The sequence below is a fragment of the Hyla sarda genome, chromosome 5, assembly GCF_029499605.1.
Source record: "Hyla sarda isolate aHylSar1 chromosome 5, aHylSar1.hap1, whole genome shotgun sequence".
NCBI classification, from domain to species: Eukaryota; Metazoa; Chordata; class Amphibia; order Anura; family Hylidae; genus Hyla; species Hyla sarda.
The window spans coordinates 186,131,924-186,153,949 of NC_079193.1; the positions used below are offsets into that span (position 1 = coordinate 186,131,924).

Below are 22,026 nucleotides of genomic sequence, written 5' to 3' on the forward strand. Positions count from 1 at the left end.
GCCAGTTGAATGGCCCCCAAGGTCTCCCGATCTGACCCCCTTAGACTTTTATCTTTGGGGTCATCTGAAGGCAATTGTCTATGCTGTGAAGATACGAGATATGCAGCACCTGAAACTACGGATACTGGAAGCCTGTGCTAGCATTTCTCCTGTGGTGTTGCTATCAGTATGTGAAGAGTGGGAGAAGAGGGTTGCATTGACAATCCAACACAATGGGCAGCACATTGAACACATTTTTACACTTTTTCTTTCTTAGGATTTGTTCACACCAAGTATGCGGCTTGGATCATTTCCGTGCTTCCTACAGGACATTTGAAGTTCCTCCTTAAAAGATATCTACCGGGCGGTGAGCTTTTTTACTTCTTTTCAATTTTGTATTTTCATAAAGAAGAAGTTGCAGGTCTGTGAGAGCCTAAAATGTTGCTTGTTTTTAGGTGGCCAAATGCTTATTTTCTACCATAATTTGCAAATACATTCTTTAAAAATCAGTCAATTTTATGAATTTTTTATGGATTTATTTTCTCATTATGTCTCTCATAGTTGAGGTATACCTATGATGAAAATTACAGGCCTCTCGTCTTTTTAAGTGTGGGAACTTGCACAATTGGTGGCTGACTAAATAGTTTTTGGCCCACTGTATTTTGCGCCTACACAATCTGCTTGGAAGGCAACCAAGTCCAGACATAGCTGAAGTGCCTTAATTAATATTTGTAGGTGAGAAGTGTCTGCAGGGGGCCCTCGACAAGCATCTTTTACCACCCTAGAGGCCAAAACTCAAGTGCTCTTTTCCCCAGTGCATCCCTAGCAAGTGTTTCAGACAGCAGGAGGACCACGAGCAAGACATCCAGAGGTGACTGGAGGATCCGCAGCCAGGGACCACGCACCGCTATGGTGGGCAGGTACCGTGCACGAGTATGACACAGAGAGGGGGTTCGGGTTCCTGTACACACCTATGCCACCCAAAGCCTTCTTTTTCAGCTGGAGCATCACACTGCACTTTAGCATGCCAGCTTTGAGCTCTGGCATCCAAGTAGAGTTCACCCAAATGCTTGGGCCACAAGGATGGTGGGCCGCTGGTATTGTTGGCTTAGAGCCACAAGAGTAAGTCACCTCCTACGCCCTGCCGCCTTAAAAGCGACTCCACGGGGGTTGATTTTACAGCATCTGCCTGCCCCACCATTGCAAGCAGCTGCACTTCATGCCACAAAACTAGCACCACATATCACATTAACCAACCGCGTCTGCTCTACTAATATGGCTATCACAGTTCTCTTCTACTACTATGGTGCATTTTAGTCCAGAAGTGCACTCGACCTTCATGATAAACATGTATACTAATAGAAATGGAGCAAGTGAAGGAGCCAGAATGGAGCTACCCATGGTAACGACCACTCTATTACCAGTTTCTAATGTTGCCTCTGCAACACTACCACCAGAAAAAGTATGCAACACAACCACATGAAGAAATACACCCGGAACAAAGCCTATTGGAATTTGGCCAAGGGAGAGCCGCCCTAATTGCGCTCGATGACAAAATAACAGGGTCAGAGATTCCAGCACAACCTGCGTTAAATCCTACATCCTTGAGTAGGCCCTGTTGCCCATTCTGTGTGTCTCCATGTTGGTGCTGGGTTTAAGTGCGACGCAAGAATAATCACAACACCTATGCTTATGTGCTTGACTTTGGCCATAAAATCTCTATTATGTGAAACCACCAAGCGTTCTGTGCCCAGTCTAGTACAATGAGATACGTATCTGTGTTTTTTTTTTTTTGGGGGGGGGGGGGTTAGTTTATATTGGCGTTTTGTGTGTTGCTATGCAGCACCACCCTTGAGTTCTTTCCATACATCAAAGCACTTTCAAAAGTATGTTGCATTAGATTGCTATCTTGTCCTTAGGTCTTATGGACCCTTATTCAGTACTCATTAAGAGACTCAATGGACACTATCCATGGTCATGTGCTAGATAAGCTCGACTTCAAAAGACTTTGGGGGAGATTTATCAAAACCTGTGAAGAGGAAAAGTTGACCAGTTGACCATAACAACCAATCAGATTGCTTCTTTTATTTCTTAGAGTTCAAAGCAATTTGGTTGATATGGAAAACAGGTCCACTTTTCCTCTGCACAGATTTTGATAAATATCCCCCTTTGATTTTTAATGCCTCATTTCTATTGTAGCCATGCCACTGTAAACTGTTACTACGCCATTGTTCTAATTGAACTACTCTCATAATTTGCTACAGTTTTTTTTATGTTTTACTCAAGACAGCAGAGAGCACTGTGGTCAGACTGGAAAAAAAAATCCACAACTTTCCAACTACTGAAAGGATTAAGATTTTTAAATAAAAGTAATTTACAAATCTGTTTAACTTTCAGGCACTAGTTAATTTGTTTTCCACTTGTTTTCCAGCGGAGTACCCCTTTAAACTGTCGGAATGGAAGTTATTGAAAAGCCCATCTGTTTCAGCAGGATTAACACAGTGTGCTACATCCACAATTTATATATACTCCACTCAGCAGAAAAAAGCAAACACCTACCAGCAATATACATATATATATATATATATATATATATATACACATATATATATATATATATATATACACACACACACACACACACACACACATAAGTGGTCATCTAAAGGTGACTTATCTTTTTACTATTCACTTTTCCTTCTCTACTCCTTAGAGATACTATGGCCCAGGTAAAAAATGTGTATTAATGTGCATAAAGAAGCCAAGGAAAGGTGGAAAAATCTCCAAAAGGCATCAAATTACAGATTAGACATTCTTATAATATGTCAACAAAAGTTAGATTTTATTTCCATCATTTACACTTTCAAAATAACAGAAATCCAAAAAATGGTGTCTGCAAAAGTTTTAGCACCCTGCAGAATTAATATTTTGTACTGCCCCCTATGGCAAGTATCACAGCCTGTAAAAACTTTTTGTAGCCAGCCAAGAGTCTTTCAATTCTTGTTTGAGGTATCTTTGCCCATTCTTCCTTACAAAAGTCTTCCAGTTCTTTGAGATCTCTGGGCTGTCTGTCACGCACTGCTCTTTTAAGGTCTATCCATAGATTTTCAATTATGTTGAGGTCAGGAGATTGTGAAGGCCATGGCAAAACCTTCAGTTTACGCCTCTTTATGTAATCCCCCGTGGATTTCGAGGTGTGTTTAGGATCATTATCCATTTGTAGAAGCCATCCTCTCTTTAACTTCAGCTTTTTCACAGATGGCATCAAGTTAGCATCCAAAATTTGCTGACATTTTATTGAATCCATTTTTCCTTCTACCCGTGAGATGTCCCCTGTGCCACTGGCTGCAATACATCCTCAAAGCATGATTGATCCGCCCCCATGCTTAACAGTTGGACAGAGGTTCTTTTCATTAAATTCTGTTCCTCTCCAAACGTACCTTTGCTCATTCCGGCCAAAAAGTTCAATTTTAACCTCATCGGTCCACAGAACTTGTTTCCAAAATGCATGAGACTTGTCTATATGTTCATTTGAAAAGTTCAAACGCTGATTTTTGTGGTGAGGACGTAGAAGAGGTTTTCTTCTGATAACTCTTCCATGAAGACCATATTTGTACAAGTATCTATTTATAGTGGAATAGTGTACCACAACTCCAGTGTCTGCCAGATCTTTCTGGAGGGATTGTGCAGTTAAACGTGGGTTTTGAATAGTTTTTCTCACAATCCTGCGAGCTGTTCTGTCTGATATTTTTCTTGAACTTCCAGTGTTCCTGATGACTGCCATTTCTTAATTACATTCAAAACAGAGGATATTGACATCTGAAAATGTTTTGCTATCTTCTTATAGCCTTCTCCAGGTTTGTGAGCGTCAACTATTTTCAGTTTCAGATTTCTAGACAACTGCTTTGAAGAACCCATGGTGCTGATTGTTGGGGCAAGGTCAGATGAGTCTGGGCATTTAAAACCTTTGAGATTGACATCACCTGGTCTTCCCAGATGATAATTGAGAACAATCCATCAATATACAAATTATGTCACTTCTGTATGTGGACGGTCGGGGTGCCGTAGTAGGAATCCCACTCCTTTATAATCCAATATATATCAAGACTAGGCACACCGAGATTTTGATGCAACAAATGGAAATGTTTATTTTGCAATCCAAACAAATAGTTACGTTTCGGTCACACGACCTTCATCAGACCGGATTTCTGCGGGGTAAGAGGAAAATAGATAGCGGCAAGCAGGGCCGTGCTGTAAGTAGTATGGTCGCCACGCCATACTACTTACAGCACGGCCCTGCTTGCCGCTATCTACTTTCCTCTTACCCCGCAGCAATCCGGTCTGATGAAGGTCGTGTGACCGAAACGTAACTATTTGTTTGGATTGCAAAATAAACATTTCTATTTGTTGCATCAAAATCTCGATGTGCCTAGTCTTGATATATATGAGAACAATCCATGACACTGGCAGGTCTCAGCTTTGCAAAGGGGGCAGTGCATGCTATAACTTCTGCAGGGTGCCCAAACTTTTGCAGATGCCATTTTTTTATTTTCTGTTGTTTTGAAAGTGTAAATGATGGAAATAAAATCTAACTTTTGTTGACATATTATAAGAATGTCTAATCTGTAATTTGATGCCTTTTGGAGATTTTTCCATCTTTCCTTGGCTTCTTTATGTACATTGATACATATTTTTACCTGGGGTGCCCAAAATTTTGATCCCCACTGTATATCCTGTGTTCTACAATCTGCCTAAATACAAACTGAGCTTGCATTAAAAAAGCAAACCCTGAATGGTTCTTTTGTACCTGTGATCATGTGAAGTATCATGTGAAACCAAAACGAGTAAGATGTAAGCTGTTTGATTTAAGGCTTAAAGAGAAAAGCTTCTTAATGTGAAAGATCAAAGATAATATAATTTTTCTTGACAAGAGAAAAAGTTGCTAATGCTGCTCTTGTACAGTTCCTCTTACGTTCCCAGCAAGTTCTTCATGCTTATTTCATGCATCTAGTAGAGTAGACTTTAACCTCTTCAGGACATAGGGCGTATGGATACGCCCTGAATCCCGAGTCCTTAAGGACCGAGGGCGTATCCATACGCCCGTGGGAATTCCGGCCCCCACCGCTAGCCGGTTGGGGACCGGAGCCGGATGCCTGCTGAAATCGTTCAGCAGGCATCCCGGCATATCGCCCAGGGGGGTCATTATGCCCCCCCATGTCGGCGATCGCCGCAGATCGCTGGACAATTCAGTCCAGCGATCTGCGGCGATTCCGGGTCAATCGGGTCTCCGGTGACCCGGTGACCCGGAATTACTGGCTGTTCGGGGCCGTCTCTGACGGCCCCGAACAGCCAGAGCCTGCAGGGGTGAGGTGGCACTGGTGCCACCTCACGATCGCCCTGATTCGTCGGCCGGATTACCGGCCGACCAATCAGGGCGCCTGCTGCGGGTGTCACTCCCGCACCCGCTCCGCCCCTCTTCTGGAGGACGTGAGCGGGAAGACGACCCCCGGTGCTGGGGACCCCGATCCCCGGCGCCCCTGTTGGGATCGGGGCCCCAGGAGCAGCTGCGGCGGCGGGACTGACCTGCAGCGTCTGGATCGTTGGAGGTGAGTGACAGCCTCCTGCTGTTGCTTAGCAACAGCTCCCAGCATGCAAAAAGGGCATGCTGGGAGCTGTAGTTATGCAACAGCAGGAGGCAGACCACCACAACTCCCAGCATTCCCTTATGGGCATGCTGGGACTTATGGTTTTGCAACAGCTGGAGGCACATTCTTTCTATGGAAAAGTGTACCTTCAGCTGTTGTATAACTACAACTCCCAGCTTGCACAAACAGCTAAAGTGCATGCTGGGAGTTGTAGTGGTGCATCTGCTGGTTGCATAACTACAACTCCCAGCATGCCCGTTGGCTGTCGGTGACTGCTGAGAGTTGTAGTTTTGCAACAGCTGAAGGCACACTGGTTGTGAAACTCAGTTTTTTTTTACCTAACTCAGTGTTTCACGACCGGTGTGCCTCCAGCTGTTGCAAACTACAACTCTCAGCAGTCGCCGTACACCATGCACCGTACATGCTGGGAGTTGTAGTTTTGCAACAGCTGGAGGCACACTGGTTGTGAAACACTGAGTTAGGTCACAAACTCAGTGATACATAACCAGTGTGCCTACAGTTGTTTCAAAACTGCAACTCTCAGCAGTCACCGACAGCCAACGGGCATGCTGGGAGTTGTAGTTATGCAACAGCTTGATGTCCCCCCCCCCCCCCAATGTGAACGTACAGGGTACACTCACATGGGCGGAGGCTTACAGTAAGTATCGGGCTGCAAATTTGAGCTGCCGCAAACTTTCTGCTGCAGCTCAAATTGCCAGCGAGAAACTACTGTGAACCCCCGCCCGTGCGACTGTACCCTAAAAACACTACACTACACTAACACAAAAAATAAAATAAAAAGTAAAAACACTACATAAACACATACCCCTACACAGCCCCCCTCCCCTCCCCAATAAAAATGAAAAACGTCTGGTACACCACTGTTTCCAGAACGGAGCCTCCAGCTGTTGCAAAACAACTCCCAGTATTGTCGGACAGCCGTTGACTGTCCAGGCATGCTGGGAGTTTTGCAACAGCTGGAGGCACCCTGTTTGGGAATCACTGGCGTAGAATACCCCTATGTCCACCCCTATGCAAGTCCCTAATTTAGGCCTCAAATGCGCATGGCGCTCTCACTTTGGAGCCCTGTCGTATTTCAAGGCAACAGTTTAGGGTCACATATGGGGTATCGCCGTACTCGGGAGAAATTGTGTTACAAATTTTGGGGGGTATTTTCTGCTTTTACCCTTTTTAAAAATGTAAAATTTTTGGGAAAACAAGCATTTTAGGTAAAAAAAAATAAATTTTTTTACATATGCAAAAGTCGTGAAACACCTGTGGGGTATAAAGGTTCACTTAACCCCTTGTTACGTTCCCCGAGGGGTCTAGTTTCCAAAATGGTATGCCATGTGTTTTTTTTTTGCTATCCTGGCACCATAGGGGCTTCCTAAATGCGGCATGCCCCCAGAGCAAAATTTGCGTTCAAAAAGCCAAATGTGACTCCTTCTCTTCTGAGACCTGTAGTGCGCCAGCAGAGCACTTTTCACCTCCATATGGGGTGTTTTCTGAATCGGGAGAAATTGGGCTTCAAATTTTTAGGGGTATTTTCTGCTATTACCCTTTTTAAAAATAAAATTTTTGGGGGAAAACAAGCATTTTAGGTAAAATTTTTTATTTATTTTTTACATTTGCAAAAGTCGTGAAACACCTGTGGGGTATTAAGGTTCACTTTATCCCATGTTACATTCCCCGAGGGGTCTAGTTTCCAAAATGGTATGCCATGTGTTTTTTTTTTGCTGTTCTGGCACCATAAGGGCTTCCTAAAGGTAACATGCCCCCCAAAAACCATTTCAGAAAAACGTACTCTCCAAAATCCCCTTGTCGCTCCTTCCCTTCTGAGCCCTCTACTGCGCCCGCCGAACACTTTACATAGACATATGAGGTATGTGCTTACTCGAGAGAAATTGGGCTACAAATACAAGTAAAAATTTTGTCCTTTTACCCCTTGTAAAAATTCAGAAATTGGGTCTACAAGAACATGTGAGTGTAAAAAATGAAGATTGTGAATTTTCTCCTTCACTTTGCTGCTATTCGTGTGAAACACCTAAAGGGTTAAAACGCTGACTGAATGTCATTTTGAATACTTTGGGGGGTGTAGTTTTTATAATGGGGTCATTTATGGGGTATTTCTAATATGAAGACCCTTCAAATCCACTTCAAACCTGAACTGGTCCCTGAAAAATACTGAGTTTGAAAATTTTGTGAAAAATCGGAAAATTGCTGCTGACCGTTGAAGCCCTCTGGTGTCTTCCAAAAGTAAAAACTCATCAATTTTATGATGCAAATATAAAGTAGACATATTGTATATGTGAACCAAAAAAAAATGTATTCGTAATATCCATTTTCCTTACAAGCAGAAAGCTTCAAAGTTAGAAAAATGCAAAATTTTCAAATTTTTCATCAAATTTACGGATTTTTCACCAAAAAAGGATGCAAGTATCGACAAAAATTTACCACTATGTTAAAGTAGAATATGTCACGAAAAAACAATCTCGGAATCAGAATGATAACTAAAAGCATTCCAGAGTTATTAATGTTTAAAGTGACAGTGGTCAGATGTGCAAAAAACGCTCCGGTCCTTAAGGCCAAAATGGGCTCCGTCCTGAAGGGGTTAAAAGGTTGGTGGTTACACATGGGTGAAACGTTTATTCATACGGTAGCACAATTTATCGTAGAACTATTCCTAAATGATGATACTGTTACGCCTAGCGCTCCGGGTCCCCACTCCTCCCCGGAGCGCTCACGGCGTCTTTCTCCCTGCAGCTCCCCGGTCAGTCCCGCTGACCGGGAGCGCTGCTCTGTCATGGCCGTTGGGGATACGATTCGCACAGCGGGACGCGCCCGCTCGCGAATCGCATCCCAGGTCACTTACCCGTTCCCGTCCCCTGCTGTCATGTGCTGGCGCGCGCGGCTCCGCTCTCTAGGGCGCGCGCGCGCCAGCTCCCTGAGACTTAAAGGGCCAGTGCACCAATGATTGGTGCCTGGCCCAATTAGCTTAATTGGCTCCCACCTGGTCCCTGACTATATCTAACCTCCTCCCATGCACTTCCTTGCCGGATCTTGTTGCCCTTGTGCCTAGTGAAAGCGTTTTGTGTGTTTAAAACCCTGTGTACCAGAACTTCTGCTATCTCCCCTGACTACGAACCTTGCCGCCTGCCCCCGACCTTCTGCTACGTCCGACTTTGTTTCTGCCTACTCCCTTGTACCTCGCCTATCTTCAGCAGCCAGAGAGGTGAGCCGTTGCTAGTGGATACGACCTGGTCACTACCGCCGCAGCAAGACCATCCCGCTTTGCGGCGGGCTCTGGTGAAAACCAGTAGTGTCTTAGAACCGGTCCACTAGCACGGTCCTCGCTATCCCTCTCTGGCACAGAGGATCCACCTCCTGCCAGCCGGCATCGTGACAGTAGATCCGGCCATGGATCCCGCTGAAGTTCCTCTGCCAGTTGTCGCTGACCTCCCTACGCTGGTCGCCCAGCAAGCTCGTCAGATCGCCCAGCAGTCGCAACAGATAGCGCAACAAGATCACCAGCTGTCGTACTTGACCACCATGACACAGCAACTCCAGTCACAACTACAGCAAGTACAGTCGCAGCTACAGCAGCAACAACCATCTCCTCCGCCAGCTCCAGCACCCCTTCCGCGGCGAGTGGCCGCTCCTAGCCTCCGCCTGTCCTTGCCGGACAAATTTAATGGGGACTCTAAGTTTTGCCGTGGCTTTCTTTCGCAATGTTCCTTGCACTTGGAGATGATGTCGGACCAGTTTCCTACTGAAAGGTCTAAGGTGGCTTTCGTAGTCAGCCTTCTGTCTGGAAAAGCCCTGTCATGGGCCACACCGCTCTGGGACCGCGATGACCCCGTCACTGCCTCTGTACACTCCTTCTTCTCGGAAATTCGAAGTGTCTTTGAGGAACCTGCCCGAGCCTCTTCTGCTGAGACTGCCCTGCTGAACCTGGTCCAGGGTAATTCCTCCGTTGGCGAGTACGCCATACAATTCCGTACTCTTGCTTCTGAACTATCCTGGAATAATGAGGCTCTCTGCGCGACCTTTAAAAAAGGCCTATCCAGCAACATTAAAGATGTTCTGGCCGCACGAGAGACTCCTGCTAACCTGCATGAACTCATTCATCTAGCCACTCGCATTGACATGCGTTTTTCTGAGAGGCATCAAGAGCTCCGCCAGGAAAAAGACTTAGATCTCTGGACACCTCTCCCACAGTCTCCACTGCAATCTGCGCCTAGGCCTCCCGCCGAGGAGGCCATGCAAGTGGATCGGTCTCGCCTGACCCTGGAAGAGAGGAATCGCCGTAAGGAAGAGAATCTTTGTCTGTACTGTGCCAGTACTGAACATTTTTTGGTGGATTGCCCAATCCGTCCTCCACGTCTGGGAAACGCACGCTCGCACCCAGCTCTCGTGGGTGTGGCGTCTCTTGATGCCAAGTCGGCTTCTCCACGTCTCACGGTACCTGTTCGGATTTCCACTTCAGCCAGCTCTCCCCTCTCAGCTGTGGCCTGCCTGGACTCTGGAGCTTCTGGGAATTTTATTCGGGAGTCCTTTGTGAATAAATTCCGCATTCCGGTGACCCGTCTTGTCAAGCCACTCCACATTTCCGCGGTCAACGGAGCCAGGTTGGATTGCACCGTGCGTTACTGCACGGAGCCCCTCCTAATGTGCATCGGACCTCATCACGAGGAGATTGTATTTTTTGTCCTTCCTAATTGCACTTCTGAAGTTCTCCTTGGACTACCCTGGCTTCAACACCATTCCCCAACCCTGGATTGGTCCACTGGGGAGATCAAGAGTTGGGGTCCCTCTTGTTCCAAGGACTGCCTTCAACCGGTTCCCAGTACTCCCTGCCGTGACCCTGTGGTTCCTCCTGTATCCGGTCCCCCTAAGGTCATTAAGGACTCTGCCTGCCACAGGAAATGCCCCTCCCCCCCTCCCAGTTCCATCAGGCAAGCTTCTGTGTCCCCTCATGGCCCTCGTCCTGGTGTCACACTGCCCCGTGCCAGGTCTCGCCCTCTGCCCTCTCTCCCCATTCCTACTCCTGCGGTTCTGCCTGCCGTTGAGGAATCCCTCCATCCTTTCCCGGTGTCCTCATCCCAGGGGAGGCAGTTACCCGATAAAGAGAAGGGGAGACCTAAGGGGGGGGGTACTGTTACGCCTAGCGCTCCGGGTCCCCACTCCTCCCCGGAGCGCTCACGGCGTCTTTCTCCCTGCAGCTCCCCGGTCAGTCCCGCTGACCGGGAGCGCTGCTCTGTCATGGCCGTTGGGGATGCGATTCGCACAGCGGGACGCGCCCGCTCGCGAATCGCATCCCAGGTCACTTACCCGTTCCCGTCCCCTGCTGTCATGTGCTGGCGCGCGCGGCTCCGCTCTCTAGGGCGCGCGCGCGCCAGCTCCCTGAGACTTAAAGGGCCAGTGCACCAATGATTGGTGCCTGGCCCAATTAGCTTAATTGGCTCCCACCTGGTCCCTGACTATATCTAACCTCCTCCCATGCACTTCCTTGCCGGATCTTGTTGCCCTTGTGCCTAGTGAAAGCGTTTTGTGTGTTTAAAACCCTGTGTACCAGAACTTCTGCTATCTCCCCTGACTACGAACCTTGCCGCCTGCCCCCGACCTTCTGCTACGTCCGACTTTGTTTCTGCCTACTCCCTTGTACCTCGCCTATCTTCAGCAGCCAGAGAGGTGAGCCGTTGCTAGTGGATACGACCTGGTCACTACCGCCGCAGCAAGACCATCCCGCTTTGCGGCGGGCTCTGGTGAAAACCAGTAGTGTCTTAGAACCGGTCCACTAGCACGGTCCTCGCTATCCCTCTCTGGCACAGAGGATCCACCTCCTGCCAGCCGGCATCGTGACAGATACAACTACAATCATGGCAAAACTAAACTTGTTTTTTTGTTCTAGCTATAAAACATATAACACACAGATTCTGTGCTCCACTCTATGAATACATTTTGGCTACTTCGTATCAAAAACTTCAAACTTTTGAATCAGCTAAAGAGAAAGTACGAGTAAAGTATGTTTTCCACGAATAAACTTTAATACCATTTCTGACGTGCTATTCAAAGGGAATATGTCAACTAGAAATATGCTTTATAAATGCTAGTATGGTTATGTAGCACTGGTAACAATGAGAGCAAAGGCCCCTGTAATTACCCAGTATGTGGCCCCAATAACCAAAAAATTGCTTCTATTTGGACATCTAGAGAATGAAAGATGCATGTCCGGGGCTGAAACACTTTTCCTGCTTGTTTTTAACATCCTCTCTGCCCCTCTCCTTCTATGATTGACAACCAGGTCTCTTGGTGCCCTTGCAAAATGAAAAAAAAAAAAAAACATGTGCAGTTCATCCGTACTGTGGCACACGCGGCTTCACTGTCTCTCCACACACGTGGCGTCCGTGCTCTGAGGCGCTGGCAGTCAATCATAAAGTGAGTAGGTGGTGGAAGTGAGCGACGAAAGGGAATTGCAGCCTTGTGCCCCAGACAACCCTCTTTGAATCTTCAAGAGCATTTTTTGGTATTGGGGCCACAGGCAAGCTAATTACCTAATTAGGTTCCTTTACTCTCATTGTTACTACTGCTACATAACCTTGCAAGCAGTTATATAGCAGATTTTCTAGGTGACAGATTTCATTTCAGTGTAATTTGACTGACAGTACCACCCTCCCACCCCACAACACTTATCTACATACAAATCTATAGACATATATTCATATGTACAGCTTTACATATATAAAGTTTGAAAGCTTGGAAGCCCCACTACTATGATTCCCCATCTTTATAACATTACTCTGTCTATCAATAAAGAAAAAAAATGTATTGTAGCTGTTTTCAGACCCCACAACCATTTGTTTTGTTTGCCTCCTTTTTTGAAATAGCATTCTGTTGCACAGCCCTGTGTTCCAGCAAGATATGATAAAGTTCTGAACACCTACAAGAATTTAGGGAGTGTATTAGTTTGTGTATCGCTGGTGCTTCCATCAATGTAGCGGGGAGACAATGTTCTGAACCCCCGCAATAAGATACATTTTTAACTAGCCTAAATTAAATATAAGAGATTTTATAATTTTCCTCTGAAAGAGATGATTTATACATATGTGTTTTCAATTCCTCCTCTTTAAACACAATTCAAAAACACTGAACTCTGCTTGATGTCTTATGGCCCATCTACCACATTAAGTGAACTCTGTGTGCTATGACTTCAGTCTGTTTGAGTAGTCTTCAGGTCCTCTGTTTTGGTAGGGTGCTTCAGTGTCTTCTATCAACTGCTGTTAGCAAGCTGGGTTTCCCAGCAGCAAAGAACAGATCTCTCTATTGGGCGTTAAAGGATGAATAGTTACTATTATCTTACTCTCTGCTCCTCAGTTTAGCCTCAAGCTAAAACAGATATCATCATCTCGGGTAGGCCTTATGTAACACATAAAATATTGCTTGTATAATTCTTATGTCTGTACAAATGGGAAGTTCAAAGGATTATGTAATCAACTTTGATGCACATCAGTCAAGATAATCATGCAGCAAGATAGTTCCAGTTGCACTTCCTCTCAAAGCCAGTAGATGTCTATATATAACTATTAAATATTAAATAAATGAATATTACTGAGTTTTCATTTACTCTGAAGACTTGAAAGAAACATTTCAAATTGTGGAAGAGATCTTGTAGAGGGAATGTGAAAACAATTGTAATTGATCTTCAAGATATTTAAAACCCCACAGTACTATTCCGAGGTCTGTCACTTACACTTTAGAAGAAGCACCGGACAGGGTCTGAGAAGAGAATGAGACTACAGATGAGCGAATTTTAGAAAAATTCGATTCGGCAGATTTGCCAAATTTTCCGAAAAAATGTGGTTTGGTCTGATTTTATTAATTGCAAATCGATATTAAAAACTGCTATTTCTGGGCTACAGGGGTGTAGAACACTTTGCCTTGCCGTGACACGCATAGGGAGTGTGCTGTGTTAGTGTCAGGGTCCGGACTGGTGTACTGGAAGGACACAGGAGTGGATCCTCTGTGTCAGTGAGGCGATGGCGTGGGCCGTACCAGGGGAACGGAATCTAAGGGGTTACTGGTTTTCACCAGAGCCCGCCGCAAAGCGGGATGGACTTGCTGTGGCAGGTAACCCCCAGGTTGTTCCACCCGATAACGACTCAACCTCACTGACAGCTGAGACAGGCGCGGTACACAAGGACTAGGCAAGGCGAGGTCAGACGTAGCAGAAGGTCAAGGCAGGCGGCAAGGTTCGTAGCCAGGGGCAACGGCAAGGGGTCTGGAAACACAGGCTTGGGAACACACAGAAACGCTTTCTCAGGGCACTAGGCAACAAGATCCGGCACAGACAGGAAGGGGAAGTGGGTTTAAATAGTGTGGGAAGTGATTGGAACAGATTGGGCCAGGCACCAATTAATGGTGCACTGGCGCTTTAAATCTGAGAGACCCGGCATGCGCACGCCCTAGGGAACGGGGCCGCGTGCGCCGGGACTGAGCAGGAGGACGGGGAAGTCAGGCTGTTGCTGCTTGGCTGGTATCTGGCTGAGAATGAAAAGATGAGGAACTCTATGCTGGTTTATTTATTTACGAAAAAAATACATAGGGTTTTTTTGTTCTCAGACAGATACCAACCAGGATTCTCTCAGTCTGGGAAGATGGGAAGACACTGCCTAAAGAGTCAGTTCACATTATGCAAAACGTACAATGTGAACAGAGTCTGTTCACATTATACAAAATGTATAGGGGGCTGAGCTACACAGACCTGGCCAGAGCAAGGGATAGTCTGGCTTCTGTATACAGTATATCTACATCTATCTATAGATAGCTGTACAGTCATGGCCGTAAATTTTGACAATTTTAAGATCTCTCCACAGGTGTTCAATGGGATTTAGATCTGGACTCATTGCCGGCCACTTCAGAACTCACCAGTGCTTTGTTGCCATCCATTTCCGGGTGCTTTTTGACGTATGTTTGGGGTCATTGTCCTGCTGGAAGACCCAAGATCTCGGATGCAAACCCAGCTTTCTGACACTGAACTGAACAGTGAGACCAAAAATCTGTTGGTAATTCTCAGATTTCATAATGCCTTGTATACATTCAAGGCCCCCAGTGCCAGAGGCAGCAAAACAACCCCAAAACATCATTGAACCTCCACCATATTTCACTGTAGGCCTCATTCCATTTTCAGTAAACAGTAGAATGATATGCTTTACCATAAAGTAGTGCTAGGTGGTGTACCAGTTCATACCGAATTTTTTTGCCTTCACGATATAAATTTTTCCCATACCGCAATACCGGTTAGACCCCTCCCCCCTTCGAATTAATGAATTATGAGCCGCAGAGTGCTGTCCCCACATCGGGGAACCAATCTTATGTGACCCGCGAGCGCTCCTTCTCTACCCCCCAATCATATGTAACCCGCGCGCGCTCCTCTACACCCCTCCAATCAGATGTGACCCGCGAGCACTCCTTCTCTACCCCCCCAATCATATGTGACCCGCGAGCGCTTCTTCTCTACCCCCCCCAATCATATGTATGCAAATATAAAAAAACAAACTTTTACTCATCTTCACCTACGTTTCCCCGTTGCTCCGGTAACGGCCTCACGCTCTTCCTGGGGATGGGAACGTCACAGAGCTGTCAGCGTATCACCGGCCGCAGCGATGTCCCCCCTCGGCTTCTTACATGACAGTGCGCTCAGCCTATCACCGGCCGAGGTGGGACATCGTTGCGGCCGGTGATAGGGTGACGGCTCTGTGACGTTCCCATCCCCAGAAAGCAGCGAGAGGATCACAGCGGAGGACCATGAGGCCGGTACCGGAGCAACAGGGGAACGTAGGAAGAAGGTGAGTTAAAGTTTGTTTTTTAATATTTGCAGCCCGGACATAGGAATACAGAGTACAGTACAACGGCTGATGATTCACTGGGGGAGGGGAGAAGGAGCGCTCGCGGGTCACATATGATTGGGGGAGGGTAGAGAAGGAGCGCCACGGGTCACATATGATTGGGTGGGGGGATACCGTTAAATACCGTGGAACCGCCATAACTTACAAAAATACTGCGATATACATTTTTGGTCATACTGCCCAGCACTACCAAAAACTCTATCTTGGTCTCATCTGTCCACAAGAAGTTTTCCCAGAAGGATTTTGGCTAACTCAAGTTCATTTTGGCAAAATGTAGTCTTACTTTTTTATGTCTTTTTTAGGTCCTCCTAGGTCTCCTGCCATAGCATTTCATTTCATTTAAATGTCGATGGATAGTTTGCGCTGACACTGATACTCCCTGAGCCTGCAGGACAGCTTGAATATCTTTGTAACTTGTTTGAGGCTGCTTATCCACTATCCGGACTACCTTGCGTTGACACCTTTCATAAATTTTTCTCTTCCCTCCACGTCCAGGGAGATTAGCTACAGTGCCATGGGTTGCAAACTTCTTGATAATGTTGCGCACTGTGGACAAGGGCAAATCTAGATCTCTGCAGATGAACTTGTTACCTTGAGATTGTTGATATTTTTCCACAATTTTGGTTCTCAAGTCCTCAGACAGTTCTCTTCTCCTCTTTCTGTTGTCCATGCTAAGTGTGGCACACACAGACACACAATGCAAATACTAAGTGAACTTCTCTCCTTTTTATCTGCTTTCGGGTGTGATTTTTATAATGCCCAAACCTGTTACTTGCCCCAGATGAGTTTAAAGGAGCATCACATGCTTGAAACAATATTATTTTTCCACAATTTTGTCCAGCCCATTTTTGGAGTTTGTGTGTATTGCAATTAAACCAAAAAAGGGAGGAAAAAAAGCTAATTAGACATAATTTCACATCAAAGGGAATAAACATGTGTATAGCAAAGCATGTGTTACTGCAATCCTTTTCTGTGAGAAATACTTCATTTTCTAGAAAAATTTCGGGGGTGCCAACATTTACGGCCATGCATATACTGTATACTGCCCAAAGGGATAGGAGCAGGGAGTCCCATCAGTATAGTGATGGGATTCCTGGCTCCTGTGTAGTATACATTTATGCACTATGCAACACCCTGTATACCAGGGGTACTCAACTACTTTTATCAGGGGGCCGCTTTTACAGATCTGTCATCCGGTGAAGTTCGAACTAAACGCTAAGATCTGTCTTTAGACTGTTTTTTGTGTCTAGAAAAGGTGCAAAAAAGGCGCCTTTTTTGCTCCTTTTGGTTTACACATTTCTGCTGATTTTGAGTTGCAATCCACTGATTTTGGCAATATACGTGATATGGAAAATGTGACCTGCACAAAATTTATCAAATGCTCTGTGACTATTTAATACATTTGGTGCTCCTACACATTACCAGCACCCAAAAAAAGGTGTAAAAAAATGCTGCACTTACACCTACAATGATAAATGCGGGTCTATGCCTCTGATAAAAACACATACCTGTCCCTGAGTATAATACTGCCACACACCTTGCCCCTGAGTATAATACTGCCACAAATTGTGCCCCTGATTATAATGCTGCCTCACACTGTGCCCCTGAGTATAAAACTACCACATGCTCAGCCCCCAAATATTATATTGCCACTGTTCCCTGAAGCGAATTATACCTCTGTGTCCCTTAAAACAATGAATGAGGTGTGCCCCATGTGAACACTCCAGCTGTTGCAAAACTACAACTGCCATTATGCAGACAGAAGAGCATGATGGGAACTGTAGTTTTTAAACAACTGTAGAGATAAAAGTTGGGAAATTCCTGTAATACACATACTTCCAGGGCCGAATTGGGAGCAAAAATAGGCACGGGCATATTAGACTACGCAGCCCTTTTAAAAAAAATTTTTTTACGGTGGGTGTCGCAGAAGTCAGACACCCATTAAATTAAAATATAATAGGCTGCATACTCTAAAATCACCTTGGTTTAAGTGGCTCTCCAGCTGTTGCAAAGCTTCAGGCATTATGGGAATTGTAGTTTTGAAAAAGTTGGAGAGCCACAGATTGGGGTATAGTGTCACCCATCATCACTGTGGAAATTACAAGTGACTCCAGCTATGAAGGGACAGTCAGGAGAATACACAATTGTATAATGACTCACAGGAGACGTCTTCTCTGTTGTCTTTACTTTTCTTCTTCATCTGGTCCTTGTCTTCTTTCAGAGTCTGATGCCCAGACATCATTGGTTACTTTGTTAGTAGATCCTCATCCTCTGTATAACAACAATAATCATTATAACCCTGCCAGACATGATGACCCATAAAAATAAAACAGACACTGTTTCCTCTGTTTGTCAGAATCCAAACCAGTAGTCCCCCCAGACCCACTTTCCCCTCCTCCTGAAGACCCCTAAGGGCTTCTTCACACTGTGGACATTTAGTCGGCGGAATGTCCGCTTGCTGTAGGCACAGCCAAAGCCTTTGGCAGTAGGACTGCACGGATGGGCGCCATCTCTATAGATGACAATGCAGTCTGGTGAAATTCCACCAGCAGAATGGACGTCCACCCAAAGAACGAAAATGTTTATTCTTGGGGTTTAAGTCCATTTTGCTAGGGGAATTCCACTGTGGCGATTCCACTATATACACAGAGCAGCAGAAAACCATTGAAAATATTTGGACTCTGCTGCAAGGAGATTTCCGCCAACAGAATGTCCTCAATGTGGATGGGCCTTAAGTCCCCCCAGACCCCTAAGTCCTCTTCCAGACCCATCTTTCCCATCCTCCTTCAGATCCCCCCAGACTCCTTTGCCCTCCTGACCCCTCCTCTGCCCCCCTGACCTGTACATCCTCCTCCAGACTCCTCTGCCCCATAAGACCCCTGCATCATCCTTTTTAACACTTTTCTGTCCCCTTCTGCCCTAACACTCCCCACCCGCCAAGACCCCTGCATCTTTCTTCTTTACACTTTTCTGCCCCCCAACCCCTTTATCCCCTTCTGCCCTAACACCCCCCAAGACCCCTGCATCATTCTTCTTTACACTTTTCTGCCCCCCAACCCCTTTATCCCCTTCTGCCCTAACACCCCCCAAGACCCCTGCATCATTCTTACCTCAGATCCCTTTATCCCCTTTTGCCCTAACACCTCCCCCCAAGACTTCTGCATCATTCTTATTTTCACTTTTATGCCCCCCAGACCCCTTTATCAACCTCTGTCCTAATATCCCCCCCCCCCCCCCCCCCTTGCATCATTCTTACTTTCAGATGGCTGGCCCCGCAGAAAGCCTGGTCCTGTTGCTTTTCTGTCCCAGGTCCCGCGCTGCTCTGGCCTCTTCTAATCAGGCCTGGCCAGAGCAGATGATGCAGGCAGCGCGAATCATGCAGCCTGCATCATAGGATAAGTGCTGGCCAGGCAGGGAGCACAGTGTTCCCTCGCTCCGGCAGCGCTCAGCTATTCATTTGTATCGGTGTCTAAAAGACACCGATACATATGTATGCCAGGACAGCAGCTTCCACCTCTTTTCCCTGAACAGGCCGGAGGTCCAGATGACTGGCGGCCACGGTCCGGATCTGGACCGCGGTCTACCAGTTGGGTACCACTGCTGTATACTATACAGCCAGCGGAGGTGAGCAGTGATGCTATGCATCACTCCTCACCTCCTTTTACCCCGTAGGCCGGGGGCTCTGCATCCGACATACGGAGTTGTACCCTGAGGGCAGTAAAAACTGCCACAGGGAACAAAATTGTCTGTTTCCACACACCAGAAAAAAGCCAGAAAAACTGCCAAAATGCAGGAAAAATCTGTGGCAGTTTTTTTCGTGTTTTTGCTGGTGGAAAAAAAAATAAGTGGAAACTTAACCTTATAACTAGGGATGCACTGAAAGGGAAATTTTGGGCCGAAACCAAAAATTTTGGCTATGCTTGACCAAAAAAATGAAACCGCATTGCCCCGCCCACTTCTTTATATAGTTTTTGTAAAATTGTATTATCAGAATTTGTAAGGACCGGGGTTTTTTCCGTTTTTGCACTTTTGTTTTTTGCCTTTAAAAAATCATAACTCTTTCAATTTTGCACCTAAAAATCCATATGATTGCTTATTTTTTGCGCCACCAATTCTACTTTGTAATAATGTCAGTCATTTTGCCCAAAAATCTACGGTGAAACGGAAAAAAAATCATTGTGCGACAAAATTTAAAAAAAACCCGCTGTTTTGTAACTTTTGGGGGCTTCCGTTTCTACGTAGTACATTTTTCGGTAAAAATGACACCTTATCTTTATTCTGTGGGTCCATACGATTAAAATGATATCCTACTTATATAGGTTTGATTTTGTCGTACTTCTGGAAAAAATCATAACTACATGCAGGAAAATTAATACGTTTAAAATTCTCAGCTTCTGACCCCTTTAACTTTTTTATTTTTTCGCGTATGAGGCGGTATGAGGGCTCATTTTTTGCACCGTGATCTGAAGTTTTCAACAGTACCATTTTTGCATTGATAGGACTTATTGATCATGATATAAAAAGTGACCAAAAATGCACTGTTTTGGACTTTGGAATTTTTTTGCGCGTACGCCATTGATTGTGCCGTTTAATTAACGATATGTTTTTATATAGCTCCCATAGGGACCTATAACACTCCACACACTGATCTTTTACATTGATCAATGGTTTCTCATAGGAAACCAGTGATCGATGATTCTGCCGCTTGACTGCTCATGCCTGGATCTCAGGCACTGAGCAGTCATTCGGCGATCGGACAGCGAGGAGGCAGGTAGGGACCCTCCGGCTGTCCTGCAAGCTGTTCGGGATGCTGCAATTTCGCCGCGGCTATCCCGAACAGCCCACTGAGCTAACCGGCAGTTTTTACTTTCACTTTTAGCCGCGTGGCTCAGCTTTGAGCGCGTGGCTAAAGGGTTAATAGCGTGCGGCACTGCGATCAGTGCCGCGCGCTATTAGCGGCCAGGTCCTGGCTTCACTATGACGCCGAGATATGATGCGGGGTCACCATGGGACCCCGCATTATATCACGGGAGCGGGACCAAGGACGTACTCATACGTCCTTGGTCCTTAAGGGGTTAAGTAATCTGAAATTAAAATCCCATGCTAATAATAATAAAATAAACATCACTCCCTGTACACTAAACCGGCCTTGGCCCCCTTATAAACTATTAGCCAATGTGGGAAAAATGCAGCAAGCATTACGTACTGGCCCTGCTTCAGACGTGCCGATCCCGGAGAGATGTGGTGATCCTGCTGGTACTTGGCGCCAACTGTGCTTCTTCTGCCGGACTTGCCTAAGTAAATTCCAAGTCATGCCACACTTTAACCCCTCAAGGATTCAGTCCATTTTGCCTTTGGAACACAGGAAAATTCCAATTCAGCATTTTTGCTTTTTCCTCCTCGCTTTCTAGGAGCCATTACTTTTTATTTTTCTCCCTACAAAGCCAATATGAGGGCTTGTTTTTTCCATGACCAATTTTTCTTTGTAATAACCCCTTTCATTTTACCATACAATGTACAGTGAAACAAAAAAAAAAAAGTATTATTTGTGGGGGGGAAATTGAAGAGAAAACCACAATTTTGCAACGTTTGGGGGGGCTTTGTTTTTATGCAGTAAACTTTATGGTTAAAATATTAGGTTATCTGTAAAGGAAAACTGTCACATATTTTCTCCCGCACTATCCACAGGTATTGGTGGATAGTGTGAGAGACGCTGATTAAAACGAACCCTACCTTGGTCTGATCTGCGCCGCCATTCGCCCGCAATTATAGTTTTAATCTCTGTGTATATCCTGCTGTAACTGGCAAAGGTGGTACTTCTGCGGGCTAACGGACACTGACGTCAGCGCCGCTCATGAATATTCATCCCTCCCTCTGGTTAGGAGCGGCGAAGCGAGGGAGAACAGAATATTCATGAGCGGCGCTGACGTCAGTGTCCGTTAGCCCACAGAAGCACCACCTTTGCCAGTTACAGCAGGATATACACAGAGATTAAAATACAATTGCAGGCGAACAGCGGCGCGGATCAGACCAAGGTAGGGCTCGTTTTAATCAGCGTCTCCCGCACTATCCACCAATACCTGTGGATAGTGCGGGAGAAAATATGTGACAGTTTTCCTTTAAAGAGTCCCTCTCATGATCTTGATACATGTTATAATCCTCCCAGTTCACTGCCCTCATCATGATAAACCACCCCCTGCCTTTATTTTTTCTACCTTGATATTGCTCTGTATTTTCTGCTCAGTCTCAGTCAGATTCACAGACTGGGAAGGGGCGTTACCCAGCAGGCGTGGCATCATGTAAAGCCATACAGGGGAGAACTTCCTCCCTACCTCTGCTTCACACAGCCAATCATGGCTAATCTCATACTGAACTGCTATGGGCTAAGGCTGCACCCCCCCCCCCCCCCTCAGTACTCCAGACTGCATTTCCTGATTTTGGACTTCTGCCAGGCCGGCAGGAGTCCAAAGTCTGTGCAAGAGATAGGGGGTATGTGC

General features: G+C 45.9%; 1 protein-coding gene across 1 annotated transcript in view; it reads left to right on the plus strand.

The window, feature by feature from the left end:
* Positions 1-715: 715 nt before the first annotated feature.
* Positions 716-22,026, plus strand: part of ABITRAM (actin binding transcription modulator) — a 44,446-nt gene continuing 23,135 nt past the window's right edge. Inside the window, exon 1 of the mRNA XM_056520911.1 lies at positions 716-899. The gene's annotated coding sequence lies outside the window, so the exon portion shown is untranslated. The remainder of the gene's footprint in view (positions 900-22,026) is intronic.